This window comes from Mustela nigripes, chromosome 4, assembly GCF_022355385.1.
Source record: "Mustela nigripes isolate SB6536 chromosome 4, MUSNIG.SB6536, whole genome shotgun sequence".
NCBI classification, from domain to species: domain Eukaryota; kingdom Metazoa; phylum Chordata; class Mammalia; order Carnivora; family Mustelidae; genus Mustela; species Mustela nigripes.
The window spans coordinates 19,476,382-19,499,283 of NC_081560.1; the positions used below are offsets into that span (position 1 = coordinate 19,476,382).

Below are 22,902 nucleotides of genomic sequence, written 5' to 3' on the forward strand. Positions count from 1 at the left end.
GGCTCCCTGCATGGCAGGAAGCCTCTTTCTCCCTCTCCTGCTCCCCCTGCTTATGTTCCCTCTCTTGCTGTCTATCTCTGTGAAATAAATAAATCAAATCTTAAAAAAAAAGAAAAAAAAAGAAAAAAGAAATGTTACGAGGACAAAGAACTTGCTCAGATTCATCTAGCACGCATGCTTTTTCATTCTATCTAGGCACATACGTGCACGTGCGCAGGCGCGTGCGCACACACACACACACACACACACACCTTCTCTGAACCATTTAGCATGAGTTGCAGACATCATGGCAGTTTGCCTCTTAATACTTCTACCCTTTATTTTTTATTTACTTATTTATTTTTTTAATACTTCTACCCTTTAAAAATTTGTGTGTGTTTCTTACGTAACCAAGTAGGGTTGTCAAAGTCAAGAAATTGAGCATTGATGCAATAATTCAATCTTTAATCCAGGTTCCAATAATGTTCATGGTATTTTTCCTCGTGGAATAGGATAGATTCCAGGATCATATATTGCACTTAGTTGTCATGTCTCAAGACATTTTAAGCATGGTTTGCAAACAGTAGAATCAAGACGAATACTGTGTTAATTTCAATTTATGAGTTCTTGCTGATATAGTTAGAGTTTTACAAAGACGGAAGTGGAATGGACAAGAAAATGATAGGTCAGACATACAGATTAATATTCTGTATTATGAGTAAGGATTCAGTTGTTTTGGGTATTTTCATGAACCAAAATGAAAACAATTTAAAATGCTTTCACCAGCATCTGTATTGATTCTGTGTCTTTGAAACGTGGCAGGGATCCAAGTTGTATCATTAAAAACTCTTTGTAAACTCTTATTTTGCTACAAAATTTTTTGAACGGTTTTATCTGAAATAGACTTCTCCCCCTCTCTTACCCCCACCTCCCAGTCTTCTCCCCCAGGCACTCCTTCATGTAATTTTAGACAAATTGCTTTTTTCCTTTGTGCTCTTTGTTTCTATCTGTTTAAAATGAGGACAAGGTCTTTAGTGCACTTTGCTTTCAAGTCTGTTACCTTGATGAATAAATATATAAATACAGGAGTTCTAAGAGAATGCAAAGTTCTATGTACTTACAGATTGACTTTTCATAAAGTAATTTTGCTTTATGAATAGGTTACCAATTCCAAGAGTCACGTCTATTTTAATTCTCTTTAGTTATTAAAAAACCCCATTTTAAAAAGGGAAAATAGTTAAAGTTGAAAGCCTCTATTTTCTTGGTTAAATTGGATTTTTGTTATTGAATGCTTACTCTGATTGGTAGAAGTGGTTTAGTCACAAGCACAGGTAAAAATGGCTGTTAGCAGTCACTGTACTGAGAGGGTCAAAATGAGAGGGGTCCTTTTCTTGGTTGTAAGAGGATGGGGTCTTTCTGCTTAATATGTGCTTGTGTACTTAGAATGAAAACCCAGGCCTTTGTTAGCAAAATAAACTTAAATTGGTATCAGTTAAAATATAAATACAATCGAATTAAAAAACAGAATTGGGGCACCTGCGTGGCTCAGTTAGTTAAGCAACTGCCTTCTGCTCAGGTTGTGATCTCAGGGTCTGGGATCGAGTCCCACATTGGGCTCCCCGCTCAGCAGGGAGTCTGCTTCTCCCTCTCCCTCTGCCTCTACTCCCTGCTCGTGCTCTCTTTCTCTTTCTTGCTCTCTGTATTTCAAGTAAGTAAGATCTTAAAAAAAAATAGAAGACTGAATTGGTCGATTTTATACCTTTACAAAATGACTATTAAATGCCATATATTTCTGTATTATAGTGGACTAACCCCTTTTGCTACTCCTAAGTCCAAAAAAAGATTCATCTTTTTAAATGCTTGCTTTATTTTCCATTCATTTCCCACTTATTTCAACTCACTAAAAATCCTGTGCTATTTTTTATTTCAAAGATTTTAGTTATTTATTTTAGAGAGAGGGGGAGAGAGGACCATGAACAGCAGGGAGGGGCAGGGGCAGAGGGAGAGGGAGAGAAACAGACTCCCTGCTGAGCAGGGAGCTGGAGGTGGGGCTCCATCCCAGGACTCTGGGATCATGACTTAAGCCGAAGGCAGACGTTTCACCAGCTGAGCCACCCAGGTGCCCCCTAACTTAATTTTAAGTATGCGCACTGTATCACTACCTTGTCCGTTTGTGTCATAGTTTTTCTTTCTTAACCTTAACCTCCTCTTCGTGCCATGTTAAATTTGCAGCACGTGGACTGCAGAATCTCTAGAATGTTCCCATTGTTCCCGGTTATGCACAGGTGACAGAAGAATATTCCGATTTAAAGTGCTTCCAATTGGGGCGCCTGGGTGGCTCAGTGGGTTGGAGCCTCTGCCTTTGGCTCAGGTCATGATCTCAGGTTCCTGGGATCGAGCCCCACATCGGGCTCTCTGCTCAGCAGGGAGCCTGCTTCCCCCTTCTCTCTCTCTGCCTGCCTCTCTGCCTACTTGTGATCTCTGTCTGTCAAATAAATAAATAAAATCTTAAAAAAAAATGCTTCCAATTTTTAACTCCTTACAGAACTCAGTATATTGTAAAAAAAAAAAAAAAAATTTTCTGAGCTCCCCCTGAAGGCATCAAAAAGAACAAGATCTAAATTACATCCCCCTTCAGTGTGCAGCATATTGTAACCGTGTATCTCCATCTTGTTGATCACCATTTCCAAGATGTATGTATAGCTGTACATATGCTCTGCGTGTATATTATCATATTGCTTCCCCCACCCTCTTCTCCCCTCTCCTCTCTTTATATGTGTGTGTGTACACACACACACACACACACACACACACACACACAATCTTTTTTTTTTTTCTTCTGTGAACCCTTGGAGCAGGTATACTTGGCCTGTGGAGTGACACAACAAAAGCAGGCTCTTGAAGGAGCCTGGTTTTGTCCTTGTAAATGACACGGTACAAATGCATGTGGTGGATTAAAATATGTTCACCCTGACAGAAATCTTTTACTTGAAGTGAAAAAGCCTCCCGTCAATTCCAATTGCAACAAAGGTTGCTGCTGTACCCACGACTTGCCAAGACTGCAAGCTTCTCGAGCTCTCTTCTGGAGATACATTTGTTACTTGATTCTCAGCTTTGAGTTGGATATAATCTTGTCTTGGCATGTTCTGTTTCCAGAATTACATCAGTTTTCAAGTTTCTTCGGCTTTTTCTCCAGATTTCTGAAGGGGCGGGGTTAGCTTTTTGTCTAGCAGGTAGCAAAAATTCTGTTGGGAGTTCCCCAATCAATAATTGTAAAATAACTAGAAATTGATCCATGCCTGCTGTAAATCCATCCATGCATTTCTGTTAATGTCTGTCATCCTGGAGAATCTGTACAAAAGACATTTCAGTCCCCATGTCCCTGAAAATGGGACCCAAGCAAGTAATAGCCGGCTGTGCACTAGGGACTGTTCTTATGAGGTCCATGGTTTGATACAAGGTGTTGGGAGCTTTTCTTCTGCTTTGTAGTATGTAATTGCAGGAGGTTGAAGTTTTTGTCAATGTGAGCACAACTTAATTAGGGGCTTAGAGCTTGTCCTGCATGTAGGTGGGATAGTGATGTGATTTAATGCTACTGCTGGGTTATACCTCTCCGAAATACACTCTTCACTGATGTGTCATGGCTTCACCCTCTTCTCTCTTAGGCCTGAAATTCTTATTTCCCTCTCTCTGAAGATAGAAGTAAGGGGGGATGGGGTGCCTGGGTGGCTCAAGTCGGTTAAGCATCTGCCTTTGGCTCAGGTCATGATCTCAGGGTCCTGGGATCGAGCCCCATATTGGGGCATTTGCTTCTCCCCCTGCCTCTGCCCCGCACCCTGGCTTGTGCTCACTCGCTCAACTAAATAAATAATAAATAATACCTTTTAAAAAGGAAATAAAGGGGGAAAAGTGCTTGGGTGTTTAATTTGGCAAGACCATCATTGATAGGTACATCGGTTGCTGGGAAAAGGATGCCAGTTGATACCCTCTCCCAGCTCTGGTCGTGAGGTCTTAGTTGGTCAGATTGCCACCTTGTCACTGTGGAGACTTGATAAAGCCTAAAGTTTCTAACCGGACAGGGCACTTTCAATTTGGGAAGTCTTTTCTGTGCTTTTAGACTGCAGTACAGTAACTTAGAATAAGGGAGAAATAGTTAGTTGTCTTATAATAAAGTTGAAAACATATTCTGAGTGACTCCAGAGTAAGACTTGCTTGTCACAGATGGAATATATTAACATGTCTAAAGAAAGAATGTGTCAATTTTTTATTTTTTAGTCTTTAAACTGGAGTTTTAAAAGATTATTTAGGATCATGGGGCATGTTTACAATATGATTAATACAGAAAAAAAAATCAGCATGTTTTTCATAATCTGTGTATCTACACCGACAGCTTGTTATACACTTCTCTGTTGGGGTGCCTGGGGGCTCAGTCAGTTAAGAATCCAGTTCTTGGTTTCAGCTCAGGTCATAATCTCAGGATTGTGAGATCGAGCCCTGTGTCTGGCTTTGCAGTGGGTGTGGAACCTACTTAAGATTTTCTCTCTCTCCCTCTGCCCCTCCTCTGCTCTCCCTCCTATAACCACAACAACAAAATATGTGTATGTGTAAAATGTGTAAAATATGTAAGAATATATATTCTTACATATACATATCTATTTATTATATATAGAATATATATATTCTTCTGCTCTATCTATATATAGATATATATAGACATATATATTCTTCTGCTCATATGCACATATATGGCCCCTTCTCACTTCTATGTTTATCTGATTCCCTGAATTGAATAAGTATTTATTATACATGATAAAAAATAGATCCCTTTAGTCACTTTTAAAGGAGTTACATAGATAGAAGGAAAGAGAAGACTTAAAAAGAGAAATAATGCTGTGTCCTTCCCCCCTGGGCAGTGGTCTACATTTAGTCGTCTGGTGCTGTTGGATGTCTGCCTTTTGTGGAGATACTTCCAACAAGCTGTCGTAGCCTCATGCCAGCACACTTCTGGGTCATAAAGCTGATTGAATAACTTTCTAGTTTCCACATAGATGACCTGAAGAAAGAGCATGTCTTGGTTGCAGGTCCTACATGCCTGTTCTTTTTGGCAGATGTAATTCTTATTTTAAAGCAGTAATTTGGCCTCTTAGTTGATTCCTAAGTCTCTGTAAACTTCGGAGTCTGTCAACAAACTAGGCTTCTATGTGTGCAATACTGAATTCACTGAAGTAATTAATTTGTCCCCTGGGGCTCTTTGACAGGTAGCCTGCTGCTGTTCCTAGTAATAGCCCTTGTGCCGCATGCCAGGCGGGCCTCTTATCTTCTGCCCTGCACTGGAGCAAAGGAGTCTAGAGAGGTGTGCTCTGGAAGGCATGCCTTGTGATGTGAGAGCCGCGTCAATTCCGAGCTGCAGCCCACAGCACAGTTTTGCCCAGAACCTGCTATATGGGGCTCCAGCTCCTTCCTTTGCCCTGTCTTAGTGGCCGGTCAGCCTTGATGCAGATAGAGGCAGAATTTTCTTGCATGATCACTGAACTTCTATTTACAACTTAAAGAGACCGTAGAAAAACCCCACCTAACCTCCTTCTATTTTTAAAGAAAGAGACCTAGGGCTCTTAGGGATAAAGTGGCGGTGAGATCAGCACCTGTATCCATTTCCCTTTTCTGGGCCGTTTTTCATCTTCTTCAGTGGTGATCATGGGCCAGAGAGCAAGAAGGAAGAAGGCCAGGAGTCTTTCTATAAATTTGGGCTGGCTTGGGGTAAGAAGCCCTACTGAGATGGAGCAGCTCCCCTTTTGCACAAGCCAGACACACACAGGACATTTGGGATAGATTCTTCAAGGCCACTGTTACGACAGCTTTGGTAGGGAGTAAATGTCACTGGCTTCTCTCTTCCTACCTTGAAACAAAGAGGCAGAAATAGGGCCATCGAATAATGATCACGGATAGTCTTCATTGCATGTTCATTATGACATTTTATTATATTCAGGTAGAATTATAATAAAGCTCCTGTAATTTAAAACATAACTTGCCTATCGTAGCCAGTGCTCATTGCTTGAGCAAGAAGGAACATTTTCTTTCCCTCATACGTCCATCTGTCTGGGGATGTGTGCATTTTATTTGCATTTCTTGTCATTCCGGAATTATTAACTGAGAGCCTACTACAAGCTAGGCACTGTAGTTTATGTGCTGAGGAGATATCAAAACAGACAAAAAGAGAAATCACTCGCCTAGTGCACTTTATGTTTTAGTAGGGGTAATTGGTACCTACCATGCTTAATGCTGATGCCAGAAATAGGTGCAGATTAAGGAGAGAGAGGGATTAACCCTTAAAGGAGTAAAAATAGTTCACTCAGTCTTTCAGGCTCTAATTCAGTCTCTTGATCATTTGTGCATGTGGGTACCTTATACCTGGAGTGCTTTGTAATTATTCAGGGTGTTTTTACTTTTATGTTTGAGTTGGAACAATTTTGATAATTGAGCCAGATGACAATAAAATTTTGAAAACATTTTTAAAAACCGTATCACACTTAAAATATCTATTAACCAAAGAGGTGAAAAACCTGTACTCTGGAAACTGTAAAATGTGGATGAAAGTAACACAAGTGGAAAGATATGCCATGCTCATGGATTAGAAGAAAAAAATATTAAAATGTTCATACTACCCAAAGTAATCTACAGGTTTAATGCAGTCCCTATTAAAATACCAACAGCAGGGGCACCTGAGGGGCTCTGTCGGTTAAGTGTCTGCCTTTGGCTTAGGTCATGATCTCAGGGTTCAGGTTGTCATCTTGGGGTCCTGCGATGGAACCACAAGTTGGGCTCCCTGCTCAACAGGGTGTCTGCTTCTCCCTCTTGCCCTCTCTCTGTCCCTCCCCCCGCTCATGCTCTGTCTCTCTGTCGCTCAGATAAATAAATAAGATCTTACTTAAAAAAAATACCAACAGCATTTTTCACAGAACTGGAACAAACGATCTTAAAATTTTCATGGAACCACAAAAGACCCCCAATACCCAATGCAGTCTTGAAAAAGGAAACCAAAAACAGTAGGTATCATAATTCCAGATTTTAAGTTATATTATAAGACTGTAGTAATCAAAACATTATGGTATGGGCACAAAAACAGACACATAGATCAATGGAATGGAATAGAAAGCCCAGAAATAAACCCACAGTTACATTGATCTTTGACAAAGGAGGCAGGGGTATGCAATGGGAGAAAGGCAGTCTCTTCAACAAATGACATTGGGAAACTGGGCAGCAACATACCAAAGAATGAATCTGGACCACTTTCTTATACACAAAAACAAAATGGATCAAGAACCTAAATGTGAGACCAGGAGCCATAAAAATCCTGGAAGAGAACAGAGGCAGTAATTTCTCTGACATCAGCTATAGCAACATCTTTCTAGATAAGTCTCCTGAGGCAAGGGAAAGAAAAGCAAAAATAAGCTATGGGGCCTACATCAAAATAAAAAAGCTTCTGCACAGGAAAGGAAACAACCAACAAAACTAAAAGACAACCTACTGAATGGGAGAAGATATCTGCAAAGGACATATCTGAGAAAGGGTTAGTATCCAAAATATATATTAACAACTTATACAACTCAACACTAAAAAATATCCAGTTAAAAAATGAGCAGAAGACATAAACAGACATTTCTCCAAAGACGACCTACAGATGGCCAAGAAACACATGAAAAGATGCTCAGCATCCGTCATCATCAGGGAAATGCAAATCAAAGCCATGATGAGATATCCCCTCAACCTGTCAGAGGGGCTAAAATAAAAAACTCAAGAAACAGCAAGTGTTGGCGAGGGTGTGGAGATCAAGGAGCCCTCACGCACTGCTGGGAATGCAAATGCATACTCTGGAAAACAGTATGGAGGTTCCTCAAAAAATTGAAACTGGAACTACCCCATAAGCCAGTAATCGCACTACTGGGTATTTACTTTATACGTGTAACAGAATATTATTTAACCATAAAAAGGAATGAAATCTCGCCATTGGCAGCAACAACATGGGTGAATGTAGAGATTCATAGAGAGTGTGATGCTGAGCAAAATAAGTGAGTCAGAGAAAGACAAATACCATATGATTTCACTCATATGTGGAATTTAAGAAAGAAAACAAATGAAAAAGGAAAGAAAAAAGAGCAAACCAAAAAAACAAACTCTTAACTGTAGAGAACAAGCAGATGGTTACCAGATGGGAGGTGGGTGGGGGAATGAGAGAAACAGGTGAAGGGGATTAAGAGTACACTTACCGGGAAAAGCACTGAGTGATGTACAGAATTGTTGACTCACTGTGCTGTATACCTGAAATGAATATATGACTGTAAACTACACTGGAATTTAAGAACTAATTTTTTATTTTTCTTTGGAATTTCAGAAAATTAAAAAAAAAATACCCCCCAAACTGCACCATACTATATAAATATATGGGCTTAATGATAAATCTGTATGGGGGGGAAGGGTGTGTGGATATGTCCAGTTGATTTTTAAGCAGTAGGTACGTGCATTTGTAGGCCTGGCAGATCAAACATCTTGAGGGCGGGGGGGTTGGGGGGCAGACTGGAGACCCAGAGAGGAGTTGATACGGTAGTCTGGAGGCAGAAATCCTTCCTTGGGGACCTCAGTCTTTTAAGGACTTGCTGCTTAGCCAACTTCATGGACCGTTGGGAGATGTACCCCATATGCTGTTGGGTCTGCAGGTGTGGGCTCCTCTAGTCTCCGAGCACACTAGAGTCCCTGTTTTGTTGAGATGCAAAATGTGATACAGGTGAGAGCTAAAGTGGCACCATGTTGGCACTGTCACTTCCTCTCACCTCTCAACCATTTCTCAATAATTTGTCTCTGGATGATTGCCTCATGCTAACCCCTGACCCTGCCTCTGCAAAGATGTGGGTTCTCTGGGCCCTGGCATTCTCCTTTATATTCTCCTAAACTACAGGGCTAGCCAAAAAATGTTAGGGTCATAGCTGGAACTGTGTAATATGGCAGAGCTAATATGATGCTGCCCCAAATGCTATTCAGCTGAATAGCAACACAGCCAGTAGGTTTTGGGTACCTCCTCTGTGTAGCTGCTGTGTCAGGGGCTGGGGGAACAGAAGACTGAGCCTGGCCCTTGCTCTCAGAACGTGTAGAGTAGCCTGAATGGAATTCTTCCTGTCCACAGTGGGTATCAGTAGTTGAGCAGGCTTGTTGGAACCTCCAGGAAAGCTGTCAGAAAATCCGAACGGGTGGAGTTGGGCCAGGGAGACTCAGCTGTGCAGGGGCTCCTTTTGAGTTGTCTAACAGTCCAAATCTTGGGTGTCATGGCAGTTTGGGCCCCTTCAGGGCTGCTGTGGCCAATCACATGGCAGGTCTGTCCTATTAGGTGGAGTGACCTAACAGGACACTCACGACCATGAGTGACGCTCCTGGGTGCGTTCATCTAAGAGGCCATAGGAAACTAGCTACAGGTGAGAGGGGGCACCACCCGTAAGGCTAGTAGGTGACAGGACCCTGTTCCTTCATGCTGTGATTGGTATCTTTGGGGTCTTCATTAGACCTGAACACCCCCGGTGCTGTTTTAAACTGAGAACACTTGAGAAGGTTATAATCACTTCATTAAGGTTGCTAAAAGTTATGTAGGACAGAAGATTCTGTAAGGTTCTTTTATAGACTAGGTGTCACTGATAGATTTCCTTGATGAAGAGTCCAGATGACATTAATTCATGGGCTTTTTCATAGAAATGAAGCACTTGCCGTTTAAACAGTCCTTTTTACTGGCCAGAGTAGGCAGCTATTGGTATAATGAACTCAGGTATTGAATATAATACTGAATTCATTACCACACCATTCTAGAATAAGTAAATAATGGACACATTGACTTATGCTTTATAGACGGCTATAAGACAAGCCCTCTTGAGAACACTTCAAAGGTCTCTAAAGGTGCAGTGTTTTATTGCCATGTCCCTTGTTATCACGTTCTTGAGTGCCTGGGGGCCGACTCCCATGAAAAGGTGCACACTTAGGATCTTTTTGTGGATAATGAGCATTTGGTTTTACTACAGTGTGTAGTTTGGACTTCAGTGGCAAATTGTTAATACAAACTTTAGAGCTTAGGGTATCATAACACCTTTTGTCAAATACGTGTGCTCAGCAAACACTATATGGCATGGGCTTATTGTATTTTCTCTGAAAGTGAGCTTCTTATCCGTCCTTTTAAGGCTATCCTGAGTGCTTTCCTTTATGTAGTTAAAAATCCCTTAGGCCTGATACTACCTTCCTGGACAGGATTGTTTATCGTTTAATTCTTTGCTACACTCCCTGTCCTTTACTCACTCTTGTAAAATCTGTAGCTGGCTTCCAGAGCTGAGAATTTTGCGCTGGCCTCTCTGTCCTCTGCCAGGTGTGTGTGGGGTGCAGAAGAAGTGCTGTGATTCTAGGGTGAAGTTTTCCAAGCCTGGGTGGTCACCAGGGTCCCCTGTCAAGCTGGTAAAAAATATAAATGCCCCAGCGGACTGGGATTTAGAGAGTGGGACATGGGCAAGTGCATTTTTAACACAGGATTTTAAATGTCCAGCTCTCATGGTGAGCAACTATTGGAAGAGAGAGAGAACCAAGGCATCCTCCCCGTCTTGTTGGTGCCTGGTGGCCCCGCGGTCAAGAATGGCTTTTGTGTAAGCCTAGCAAGGCTATGCATTGGTGTGCCAAGGCCTGCACGCCCATATATATTTTTAGGTGTCTTCCATGTAATGTGCCTGTAACATCTCTATTATAAACAGGTTAGGCAGCAGTCATATTCTTCCTGTTTTTGTAGAGATTTAAAGAAACTATCCCCACCCTTCCTACCACTTGTCCCTCCCTCAGTTCTTTCTCCCTTGGTCTTTAAGAAGAGAGCCTTGGCCTTGCAGAGAGAAGACCTGCCTTCTGGGCCCTTCAGCCAATGATCTTGAGGTCTTGAGTCCATCCCCTCCCTCCTTCTAGATCGATATTTTCTTTAGAGCTTCCGTGGTAGGCTCCAGTGAGCTAGCATGCCTGCAGTCACTTTGTAAAAACCCAGTGGTCTGCTTCTGAATTCCCGCTGTGGCTGGATCGGTGTGTCTCCTCGAAATGGGTGATCAACAAATACTCTTCACGGGTTGTAGGCAGAAGGTTCTCAGGGTTCTGATGTGTCCCCATTCTCTTTATAATTCTTCCCTTCTTTCCCTCATGCCTCCGTGCGAGGCTTGGAATTCCAGTCCTTGATTCATTCCCAGGAAATAGGACACGCTTTGCCTGCAGTGGATGTCTCATGTCGGAGACTCACCAGTCAGTAAGCACACGGAACTTTCCCCTTGGCCTTTTTAATAGTTTAATTCCAATCACGTTGTTAAAGCAATATTTCACTACTTCTGATTTTCCTAATTATCATGCAGACAAACAGTGGGGATCATGACATTAGAATAAGTGAGTGGCTTATGATTTTTGCCTCAGAAAGAGAAACTCTTGCTGTTTTTCTCCCCCCTTGAGCAACGCAGCAGTAATAAATGAGCAAGTCCAGAGTACTTTATGATAGATAGTTAATGGTACTGTGCCTCAGCCAACAGGCCTGTTTCCACAGCATCTGTCACAATTCAGAGTCATTAGCATACCTTTAATGGTTTCTTTTCAAAATAATTTCTACTAGGGCATTTAGAATGCATCAAGGAAAAATATTGAGTTGTAGAGATGAGGAATTTTAAATGTAGACAAATGGTTTTCATTCTCTCAGATGTAATTTTGATAAAATCGAGAAACCACATAGCAACATATTATACAGTGTAACACAATTGACAGCATTTAACAGACTTATCTGGGAATTATTTTTTTTAGGCATTCTGAAATAGTTAATTAAGAAAACAAAATTTTAAATAAAAAATCTTAATTTAGACAATTGTAGGGTTTCTTAGCTCTCTGAATCCCACCATAGGCCTTCTCTGATCTGTGTTTGGACTGTCCCTTGGTTGTTTTTCACATTCCCTTTTATGATCAATCATGGAATCAGTGTTTTTCTCATCATACAAGATGAGACCCGTTTTGTTGGTTGTGTGTCATTTTTACATAATACTGGTAAATATTAGCCTTGTTATTTATTTAGTTGTGGGGGGTGGGGGGAATCTTCAGAGAAGCAAATTAAGCCATCTTTTCCTGAAATGTCAAGTGCAGGTGAGAGGAGCTCTTTATTAGATTTTTAAATATGAATGCATTTACAATGACTTATTTAAAAAAAAAAACAAATGCTTTTTATAAATGAAAATGACGGTGTACTTTAGCATGTATATATACCTATTTGAATAATAGTTCTTTATGTTTGCAAAGGATCTTCTTTTTGGGGGGATATATTTATATGTATTTTTTCATAGTTAATTTCTACAACAACGCTGTGAAATAGACTGGGCACATATTACACCATTTCTCAAGGCAAAATTGAGATTCTCCAGGAAGAATGCATATATTGCCAAGTATATAGAGCTGACAGTTGGGAGGCTCAGGATTTCTAACTTGTCTCTGTCTTTTTTTAATTTTTCCTTAAAGATTTTATTTATTTATTTGACAGAGAGATCACAAGTAGGCAGAGAGGCAGGCAGGGGTGGGGGGGAAGCAGGCTCCCTGCTGAGCAGAGAGCCAGGCTCAATCCCAGGTCCCCAAGATTATCTCTGGCTTTTAACTCCTTTTATTGAATGTTATTGTGAGGATTCTCTGCTTCTCTGGGGTGATTTTTGTAGTCTCACCATATTAAAATTTTACTTCTTTAGAGAGATTGTATTGTTTCAGTATCATTTTTTGGTGCTTTGGAATCAAGTAATTTAATTTTCAAATGTCTTAAAACTAATTTTTAAAAATTTCCTTGAAATAGCGATACTCTTTAGGTCATTTATTCATTGTTCTAGGCCTTTTTTTTTTTTTTTTTTTGAGACTACTTTCGATTTAACATCATTTGACTGCACTGGAATAGGTATTATCCATTTCTGGAGGTTATTGCATGTATTTTTGCATTCTGTAACACTTACTGTTATATTACTTAGGCAAATAAATACAAGCTTGTTAAAAGATGGAACTTGCAACTTTAAACTTTAAAGTAGTAGTAGTAGTATATGTTTATGGTTAGTCTTCATCCATACTGTCTAAGAAAGCTTATTTTCATGTTTTTGATCTGTACAACAGGAGAGTATCAGGGGAAAAGGGCAAGTAGGGATATACTGGGGTGAGTCCTAAAAGATACACATACTACTTTCCTTCATAATCTTCTGGTCAGAACTTACTTACTCTGGTTCCCACCCAACATCAGAGGAAGTTAGGAAATGTGCCTGTCCCTACCCCCATGCCCATTGATCAGGAGCCCTGCTAAACATCAGAGGCCTTATCATGGGTAAAGGTGAGATGGATATAAGAGGAGTTATCAATCTACCAAAATCATATGGTCTTCAAAACTAATATTTGAGCTTTCTGATGTGAAGCCAATTTTAAAAAGTATTTAGGTATTTAACATTTTTTGACAGCTCCTTTGCGATTATAAATCATATTGACTTTTTGATTACATATATTCATTTGAAAACACCAAATACTATTATTTTCCTAGATATTATGGTGATAAAAAGGTGTCAGTAAAATCTAGACATTTGAAAAGGGGTGATGGACCAAATGGAATTCTAATTACTTGACTTCAATACATTTCTCTCACATTTGAATCTTTGAACAGAAAAGCAAAAAGCAAGATTATTCTTGAAAAATTCTCTCTCAGCATCTAAGCAGCCGTTTTTAATTACAGAGAATGTCTTCAAAATTTGTTTTGTCATTTTAAAGTTTTAGCTGTGAGAAAGTCAATTGTCAGTTGTGCAGCGGAGGAAGGAAATCTTAAACTAAAAACGCCATTTATATATTATGTTGAGTAGACATGTGTTATTTGAACATTAGTGGCTGATTTCCCACAGAACATTTTTCTTCTTGAATGAGGTATCATTGTTGGTCATGTGAGCACAGAAGAGTCTCCACCATCATCAGTTCATGGCTGCAGAAGTAGGACTGGTATGAATCGTTTAAACTAAAATCACACAGTAAGTGTTCTTCCTTCTATAGGAGCCTCCCTGAAGCTGTCTTACTAATTCTGTTGGAACTGTCCTGGTTCGCTCTCCTCCCCTTCTGTCCTCTCCCCCTTTCTCCCTCTCTCCTCCTTTTTCTTCTTTTCTTTTTCTTCTCTTTCTGCGGGAATTGCCTTTAAAAGCACATCCCTTTTGCCTGTCCTCCAAGGTGATAAATCTTCATCAGCTGAGAATAGATTTAATATTTGGGGAGCAAGCTGAAGTCATTTAGAGTTAAGGCTCTTGGGTGATGGAACTGTAACAATATTTTCAATTAGAGACAGAGAGTGACTATAAGGTAATGAGACCAGTTTTTTTGAGTTTTTGGATGGCTGACTAAAAAAGGAAGTTCCAAAATAGAAACTCTCAGTATGATGTTTATGTTTGTTAAAAAAAAAAAAAAAAAAAAAAAACTAGGTTCATTATTTGATAATGATATCACGGAATTCATGTATTTATTTATTCACTTATTTTTGTATTTGCCCCTACATTTTTCTCCTAATGGCTGTGTTTTGTGGCTGCCTGTGGTACCATTGTCATATTTTTATTTTACAATAATAGTCCTTTTGGAGATTTACTGATAATTTAAGTATCATATTTGAAATATGGTAATTAAACTGACATACACAGGAGGGCATCAAACTTTACTCAATGTTTAATTATATAAATTGGGTACCTGATAGATTTTTTTCTTCTAGAGTTTAGTACTTGAAAATTGCAGCCAGGTTTTTGTGCTTATCTTTTTTTTTTTTTTTAAAGATTTTATTGATTTATTTGACAGACAGAGATCACAAGCAGGCAGAGAGGCAGGCAGAGAAAAAGGAGGAAGCAGGCTCCCCACTGAGCAGAGAGCCTGTTGCGGGCCTCGATCCCAGGACCCTGAGATCACGACCTGAGCCGAAGGCAGCAGCTTAACCTACTGAGCCATCCAGGCGCCCTTTTTGTGCTTATCTTAAACATAATCATCATGTATCATATTATCAAATGCAGTGCTACTAATATAACACCATCAGATAAATGATGCACTTAGTGCACTGTCAATTTACTTTGCTTAGAAAGTATAACTTTCAGAAATAAATTGAGATAGGGACACTTGGGTGGCTAATCATTTACATGTCCAGTTCTTGATTGTGTCTCAGGTCATGAGCTCAGGGTTGTGAGATTAAGCCCCGCATCAGGCTCCACGTTGAGTGTCCCCCTCTCACTCTGTGCCCCTACCCCTCACATGTGTGGCTGCAAGCACATGCGCTCTCTCACTAGCTCTTTCTAAAAAAAAGAACAATAATAAATAAATAAAGGTATTCAGCAATTACACTAAGCATTTGAATCTTTCTATTATCTTATTAAACATAAAACTTAACGGTCTTGGGGCGCCTGGGTTAAAGCCTCTGCCTTCGGCTCAGGTCACGATCTCAGGGTCCTGGGATCCAGAGATCCAGAGGCACTGGGCTCTCTGCTCAGCAGGGAACCTGCTTCCTTCTCTCTCTGCCTGCCTCTCTGCCTACGTGTGATCTCTGTCTGTCAAATAAATAAAATCTTTAAAAAAAAAAAGATTTAACGGTCTTTATTTAAACTTAAAAATCTGTGGTTCTCATTTTCATATTTCTTTGAATTTAAATGGTACCTCAATTTTTTAAGGTTGTGGTTTTAGAAACTCTTCATTTTGCGTTCTTAATGCCATCAGAGGTTTTTAAAATTTGTTCATTTTTCTTTTCTCTCCCTCAACTTCTAGGGTAAAGGTTTTTTTTTTTTTTTTTTTTTTTTAAATTTTTTTTTTTTTTTTTTTAAGAGAGAAATCACAAGTAGGCAGGCAGAGAGGCAGGCAGAGAGAGAGGAAGGGAAGCAGGTCCCCTGCTGAGCAGAGAGCCCGATGTGGGACTCGATCCCAGGACCCTGAGATCATGACCTGAGCCGAAGGCAGCGGCTTAACCCACTGAGCCACCCAGGCGTCCCTAGGGTAAAGGTTTAAAATAAAGTGAAGATGTTATTGAATTTGCCTTGGAAAGCAGTCAAGAAGGGAAATAAATTAGTACAAAAGCCAAATAGTCGTGCTTAGATAGTGAGATAAAATGCCTTTTGTTTCTGGTTATTTGTACTACATTGTTTGTTCCATTTAATTTTTGATTATTAAAATTATGCCTTCAACTATGATGCTACATAATAAATTTAGGCACTAATTGTAGTGATTAGCTATACTTAGAAGCATGTCAGCATGCCTTTAAACATTAAGTTTACCTAAAAAGCAACAATCTTCATTAGATTTTCTAGTATTTTGACAGAGTGGTCTGTCTTGTAAATAAATACTCATTAGCTCATGTCTTGAGAATGAGTAAAAGTTTATGCTTGTTTAGCAAAAAGAATGTTGATTCATGTACATTTTTTTGTAGAAGAGAAACCTAATAAAACTTAGGAGGGCATGTATTGCATGGAGCACTGGGTGTGATATATAAACAATGAATTTTGGAATACTGAAAAAAAATAAAATAAAATGAAAAAAAAAACCACCCCAAAAAACAGTGGCTTGGCAAATGTTTTAAGACGGTGTAAAGGTTATTGTGGATTTGAACATTAAAAAAACAAAAACTACACAACTTAGACATTTCTTCTCATTAAAGACATTATCTGAACAGATTATAATATTAATTTGCTCATTAATTCTTTTTAAAATATCATATGTATTAGGCTATAAGCTTGGTAATAATGATACAAGTTTGCACTAACATAGAGTCCTATCACTTTAGACCTTAGTTTTATATATACAAGTGTTTACTCTGCCTGAATATTTCTAAAATTGGAATATGGGACCAGTCCTTTTTGTATAGAAATTCTTGGAGTTAACGTTCAGTGACCTCTAACAAGAAACTTAGCATTTGCCATTTCCAGTTGAGTGATGCCTCCAATAACATGGGGGTCCAATTTAGCTCATCTTAGCCTCTCAGCCAAACTGAGAAGAACACAAGAAGAATTCTAAGTAATGTCCCAATCATAAGAGTCTAAATGGACTGATTTTTATTAAAAAAATACTTACTGAGTGCCTACGCTGTTCCGGGCCCTGTTTGGTACTTTTTTTTTTTTTAAAAAAACACCAAATTGGGTACATTCCAAAGGTATTGAGGTACTCTTGAATTTCTCATTGTTTTCTTTCCCCAAAAAGGCCAACGAAAGTTTTTAGTTAAATTTTTCTTCTGTGGTTAACTGAACATATCTTTATTAAGACCAAATGTTTCAGCATAACTTTTTAATGTTGGATATAATATCTACTTTTATCCATTTTATAACTCCTAATGGCTCTTTAGACACGGGGTGCATATAGATGGTTCTGTTTATCATTTTCCATTAAAATGTGTATGTGACTTTTTAAAGTCTTCTCTCTGAAGGTTATGCATCATAGAATCTGCAGTGTTTATTAGTACAGTTGCTAACTAGTGTTTCTTTTTCTTTTCTTTTCCTTTTTTTTAAAAAAAGATTTATTTATTTGACAGGGAAAGAGAGAGAGAGAAACAGCGAGAGAGGGAACACAAGCAAGGGGAGTGGGAGAGAGAGAAGCAGGCTTCCCGCTGAACAGGGACCCCCCCCCGCCCCCCACCATGCAGGGCTCAATACTAGGACCCTGGGATCATGACCTGAGCCAAAGGCAGACGCTTACCTACAGAGCTACCCAGGTGCCCCATAACTTCTTGATGTAGATTGTGGTTTTCATCAATTTAATTCAGAAAATCTTATGAGCACTTTTTGTAAGCTACTGTCAGTGTTGTGCATTTTATTGGATCTTAAGTATTTATCTAACTAGCTTAATTATTCTTTTTAGAAGTTCTTTTAAAACAAATTTTATTTTGGCAATTTGAATTTGCTTCCATGAGTATTACACAAACGATTGCTTACTCTTCTTGTGAACATCTTTGCAGCTTGCTCTTGCGTGTTTTCTTTTGGTTCCCCCCTTCTTTTGTTTCATTGACATCACTCTCATTCAATCACATGTACTATTTTAACTTACAGTGAAATACAGGAATTCATTTTGATGCTTGACAGCCCCATTGGGTTGTGTGTGTGTGTGTGTGTGTGTGTAAATATACACACTATACTTTTTTAAGGATTTATTTACAAGAGCGCTTGTGCATGCATTACCATGCAAGCGGGGGGGTGGGCGGAAACGGGTAGGGGGGAAGAGAGAAAATGAGTCTTCAAGCAGACTCTCCCCTGAGTGTGGAGCCCGATGGGTTTGAGGGTTCAGTCCCAGGACCCTGAGATCACAATCTGAGGCAAAACCAAGAGTCAGATGCTCAACTTACTGAGCCACCATGAGGCACCCAAGATACCCTCATTACTAAAGAAATTTAATCTATTGTGTTATATTCCTTTGCCACAAAAAATAGGCTGGACTACTAGATCTTATTTGAGAAGTATTATTTAAGGTTATTTTTACATTTGTATGCATATTTAATTAATTCTTTTAGTTTTAGGCAACACCATCTTAAGAAGAACCTTTTTAAAAGTTGATTTAAAAAAAGAAACAACAAAAATCAAGAAGACTTCATGGTTCTAAATGGTGATTTAAAAGAATCATTCCCATTGATGTCAGGAGCAGCATAGGGTGTCTTGGAGGGACCGACCAGTACTGTTAGAGAAGAGAAAAAAATAGAAGGGAAATCACGGAAAGGAGAAAGTAAATTTGCAGCATATATATGTGTGTGTGTGTATATATATACACACACACAGACATAAACATATACATATACATATACATATATATATAGGCTTTATATACAGTTTATATACATATACAGTTTATATATATATATAAACTGACAAATTTTTATAAGCTAAGAGAATTTTATAAGCTAAGAGAATTAATTCAGTTATAGTAACTGCCTATAAAGCCAGTGAAGAAGTTCTTTGAGTACTGATAAGAAGTGAGAACAACAGAATGAGTTTAGGGTAAGGTTCCATTTTGGAAGACAATTATGTAACATATAGATGATTATATTAAAATAAAACTAAAACCAAATGTTTATTGTAGAAAAATTTGTACTGGTAATATTAAAAACAACAACAACAACAACAACAACAAAACATCCCTAATCCCACTGCTCGTGATGACTACTGTTAATATTTTATGATTCCTGTTTTTCACTGTTGTATATACAGACATCCATATCCACACGTACAGATTAGGGCTGATACTGTATTACTGTTTTAAAATCTTAGGGCACCTGGGTGGCTCAGTCAGTTAAGTGTCTGCCTTTGGCTCAGGTCGTGATCTCAGGGCCCTAGGATTGAGCCTTGTGTTGGGCTCCCTGCTCTGCAGAGAATCTGCTTCTCCTTCTCCCTCTGCCCTTCCCCACTCTTGTGCTCTCTCTGTCTCAAATAGATCAATAAAATCTTAAAGAGAAAGGAAAAGCTTTTAAAAAATAGAATAAAATATTCTGTAATACAGAAATACATTGCATACTCTTTTTGTTTTTGCATTATTACTTTTTTGTGGTTATCTTTTCATGGATGTACAATTGGATATTTGACCAGTTCCTTATTTTTGGATGCCTGTATTGTTTGCATTTTAAACAATTTTACCAACAAAGCTAGGGAGAATATACCCTTGAGCTAAATCTTTGCAGACATCCATGATTTGTTTTCTGTTTTTTGATAAATGTCTGAGGTAAATTTGTTGGGTGAAAGGGTATATTGAATGTTCTCTTTTTCTCTCTCTCTCTCTCACACACACACACACACACACACACACACACACACTGCTAATTTGAATTGCCCATTTATAACCTTTTTTCATTTTCCAGTATTTTTTTGAAATATTTTTTTCAATTTTTAGATTGCCTAATCTGTCCGTCTTCTCTCTCTTTTTTAAATTTATTTTTTATTTATTTTCAGCATAACAGTATTTATTATTTTTGCACCACACCCAGTGCTCCATGCAATCCGTGCCCTCTGTAATACCCACCACCTGGTACCCCGTCTTCTCTTTTTATAGTAAGTATATGATTAGAACGATGTGTCCATCTGCAAGATTTAGTTTTATTTCTACTTTCATGCTTTCAATTTTTTACAATGAAATTTTAATTTACTCTTGTATTCATTTTGGAATATGGTATCACATGAAGTTTTTCTAGACAGTTTTGCTAGAATCAAGTTTTTAAATAAGTAATGTGTCCATTCTCCTTAGAAATATCTTGGTTATTTTATACCAATTTCTAAGGTAGAATTTTATTTTTATTTCTATTTATTTATTTGAAAGAGAGAGAGAGAGCACAAACAGGGAGGAGAGGGAGAAGCAGGCCCCCGCTGAGCAGGGAGCCCAATGCAGGCTCAATCTAGGACCCCAGGATCATGACCCTAGCCGAAGGCAGATGCCCAATTAAGGCCCTTTCTTTCTATCTTTAAAGATTTTATTTATTCATTTGACACACACACACATACACACAAAGCACAAGCAGGGGGCGCAGCAGGCAAAGGGAGAGGGAGAAGTAGGCTCCCCTCCAAGGAGGGAGCCTGATGTGGGGCTCGAGCCCTGGACCCCGGGATCATGACCTGAGCTAAAGGCAGAGGCTTAACTGAGTGAGCCACCCAGGCGCCCCGCAGTTAAGGCTATTTCTGGTCTTAAATTCTGCTCAGTTGCTGTCTTTGCCAATTCTTGAACCAATACCACATTATTTATATTACTGTAGATTTACACCTTAAAAAAAATTTATCAAGGCAGTTCCCTGGTCATGATCATTAATTTTTAAAATTTCTTTACTGATTCGATTCATCTGTTCGGTGAACATTAGTCTGTTTTCATTAAATATTTTCATAATAATCAAGACCCTTGGTTATTCTTTGTGCAGTGAAATACCTTGATGCAGTATTTGGGACGTATACGTAAACAAATTTTTGTGCTCTTGATGTAACTTGAAATACCTGGCAGTTTGTCCTTTAAAGGATCTATTCACTCTTATTCCTTATCCTTTCTCTTTTCTTCTCTCATTGTTTGCCGGAGTCTCTTCTCTCTATTTGCCATGAAACCATTTATTACTCTTGCATGGCTGGGTGTTTTGTGACCCTGAACAGCCAATCAGATGCCTGGTGGTGGACAGCACGTGTAATGTGGATTTTGCTATTAATAAATCACATCAGTTTGTTATTTATGGAGGTTCACCTGTGAACTTCATTTAGCTCCCTCTTCCTTTTCTCATTATGGACAAAGAGAAGTACTTGTTTGCTTTTTCAGAGGACGGTTGTGTGATATATTTTCTTTCTTCATGTTTTATGGATGCTGTCCTACAGCATACTAGTCTAGATCGCATCATATCATTTTCAGCTCTTCCGTGTACTTCATATAGATGTCTTCTTTTAATATTAAAAACACACAGGAGAAACTGTCTGAAAATTCTTCTGATGTATAAAGCCACAGGATTCAATGATGTGAAATTACAGTGGGTTCTTTAGTATCTTCAGAGAATTGCAATTATTAGCACCGAGAGTGATTTTCTTTCTTGTAGTTGTTAGAGAACAATTTAGAAAATTGATGCTTCTGTCAAAAGTCTGGATGAGTAGGATACAGGCTCAGTCTGGATGTGGCAACATTAAGAACCCCAGAACTTTTACTAACTGTGAAAAAGAGAGTCTATTTTATACTCCATTAAACTGTTATACATCATAAATAATTTATTTCAATCCATGTTCTCATCTATATCACGGATGAGAAACTAGTCACTTTAAATTTTTTTTTTTTTTTTTAAATAAATGGAGTAATGTTCTCCTCTTGTCCTGCCTTGTGGGACTTCCTGCGTTCCCCACCCCACGTGTCTCTTGACATCCTTAGAAAGAAGTTTGTACCTCCTGGATGGTCCCTGTCAACAAATACAGGCCTAGAATTGTTATGGGGATCCTCAGAGGACACTTATGGAAGTCGTAGCTCAGGGTGATTTACTCCCTAGCTCTCCTGCTCATTAAATGTATGATTTGGGCCACAATCCAGTCTTTCTGTCTCCCCATCTTTCAAATGACCATGGGTTCTTCAAAGTTTTGTTCTGGAAATTCAGAGAGATGAGATGTGTGAAGGTGCTTTGTAAATCTGTCCTCCTCATCACCGTACCCCTATGACATTCTTGTAGGTGACTGCCCCTGTCCTTGTATTTGGCCATGTTAATAAGGATTGGGCATTCTGCATACAGATTCCACCATCGTCCATGGGAAGCCAAGCGCCAGTGCTCTCCCGCCTTGTCCCGCGCTTTTCCTAAACATCTCCTGACTCCCTGACTACCTTCCTGCCCTGGCTAACCGTGCATCTGTCCCAGCAGTTTGCTGGAAAAGCAGGGGAGATGATGGCATTAAGAAGAACAAGATTGAGTTGCTCATTTTTGTGGTCTCCAGCCACGTAGAGAACCCAGCAGCCCCAGGCAATGGGCCATTGGCTAGAGAAGGTGGAAGTTTGAGTTAGAGTTTGTTAAGGAGGATCAAAAGACAATAAGGAGGCTGTGGTTGAAGTGATGGAATCTTAAGTCACAAATCTGTGTAGGGGAGCAGAGTCTGCAGAAAGTGCTGTCGTCTGGGAGGGGCTGTTCCTGGGGAGTGGCTGATGGTCTCAGAGGGGATGTTTGGGAGAAGATAAGGAAAAGCATTGTTGAGAGCTGAAGTGTGGTTAGGCTGAGCAGTAGGGAGACTTAGTGGAGCATGGCTGAGAGCGGCCTCCAGAGTGGTGTAGAGATGTGGCTTCCTAGGCAGTAACTGCAGCCAGAGAGCACCGCCATGCAGTTGTAAGAAATCTAGTGCCTTCTTTTAACTATGGTCTTCAAGGATGACTGTGTACCTGAGGACCACTGTTCAGTAGAGACATTGGCTACCCCTTCTT

The 22,902-nt window shown here is 39.3% G+C and overlaps 1 protein-coding gene and 1 pseudogene across 3 annotated transcripts in view; one reads left to right on the top strand and one right to left on the bottom strand.

Moving 5' to 3' along the window:
- The window catches only part of CHCHD3 (coiled-coil-helix-coiled-coil-helix domain containing 3), a 272,891-nt gene that overhangs the window by 111,374 nt on the left and 138,615 nt on the right, over positions 1-22,902 (top strand). The gene's annotated exons all lie outside the window — the stretch shown is intronic.
- The window catches only part of LOC132015255 (large ribosomal subunit protein eL15-like), a 30,716-nt pseudogene continuing 26,397 nt past the window's right edge, over positions 18,584-22,902 (bottom strand).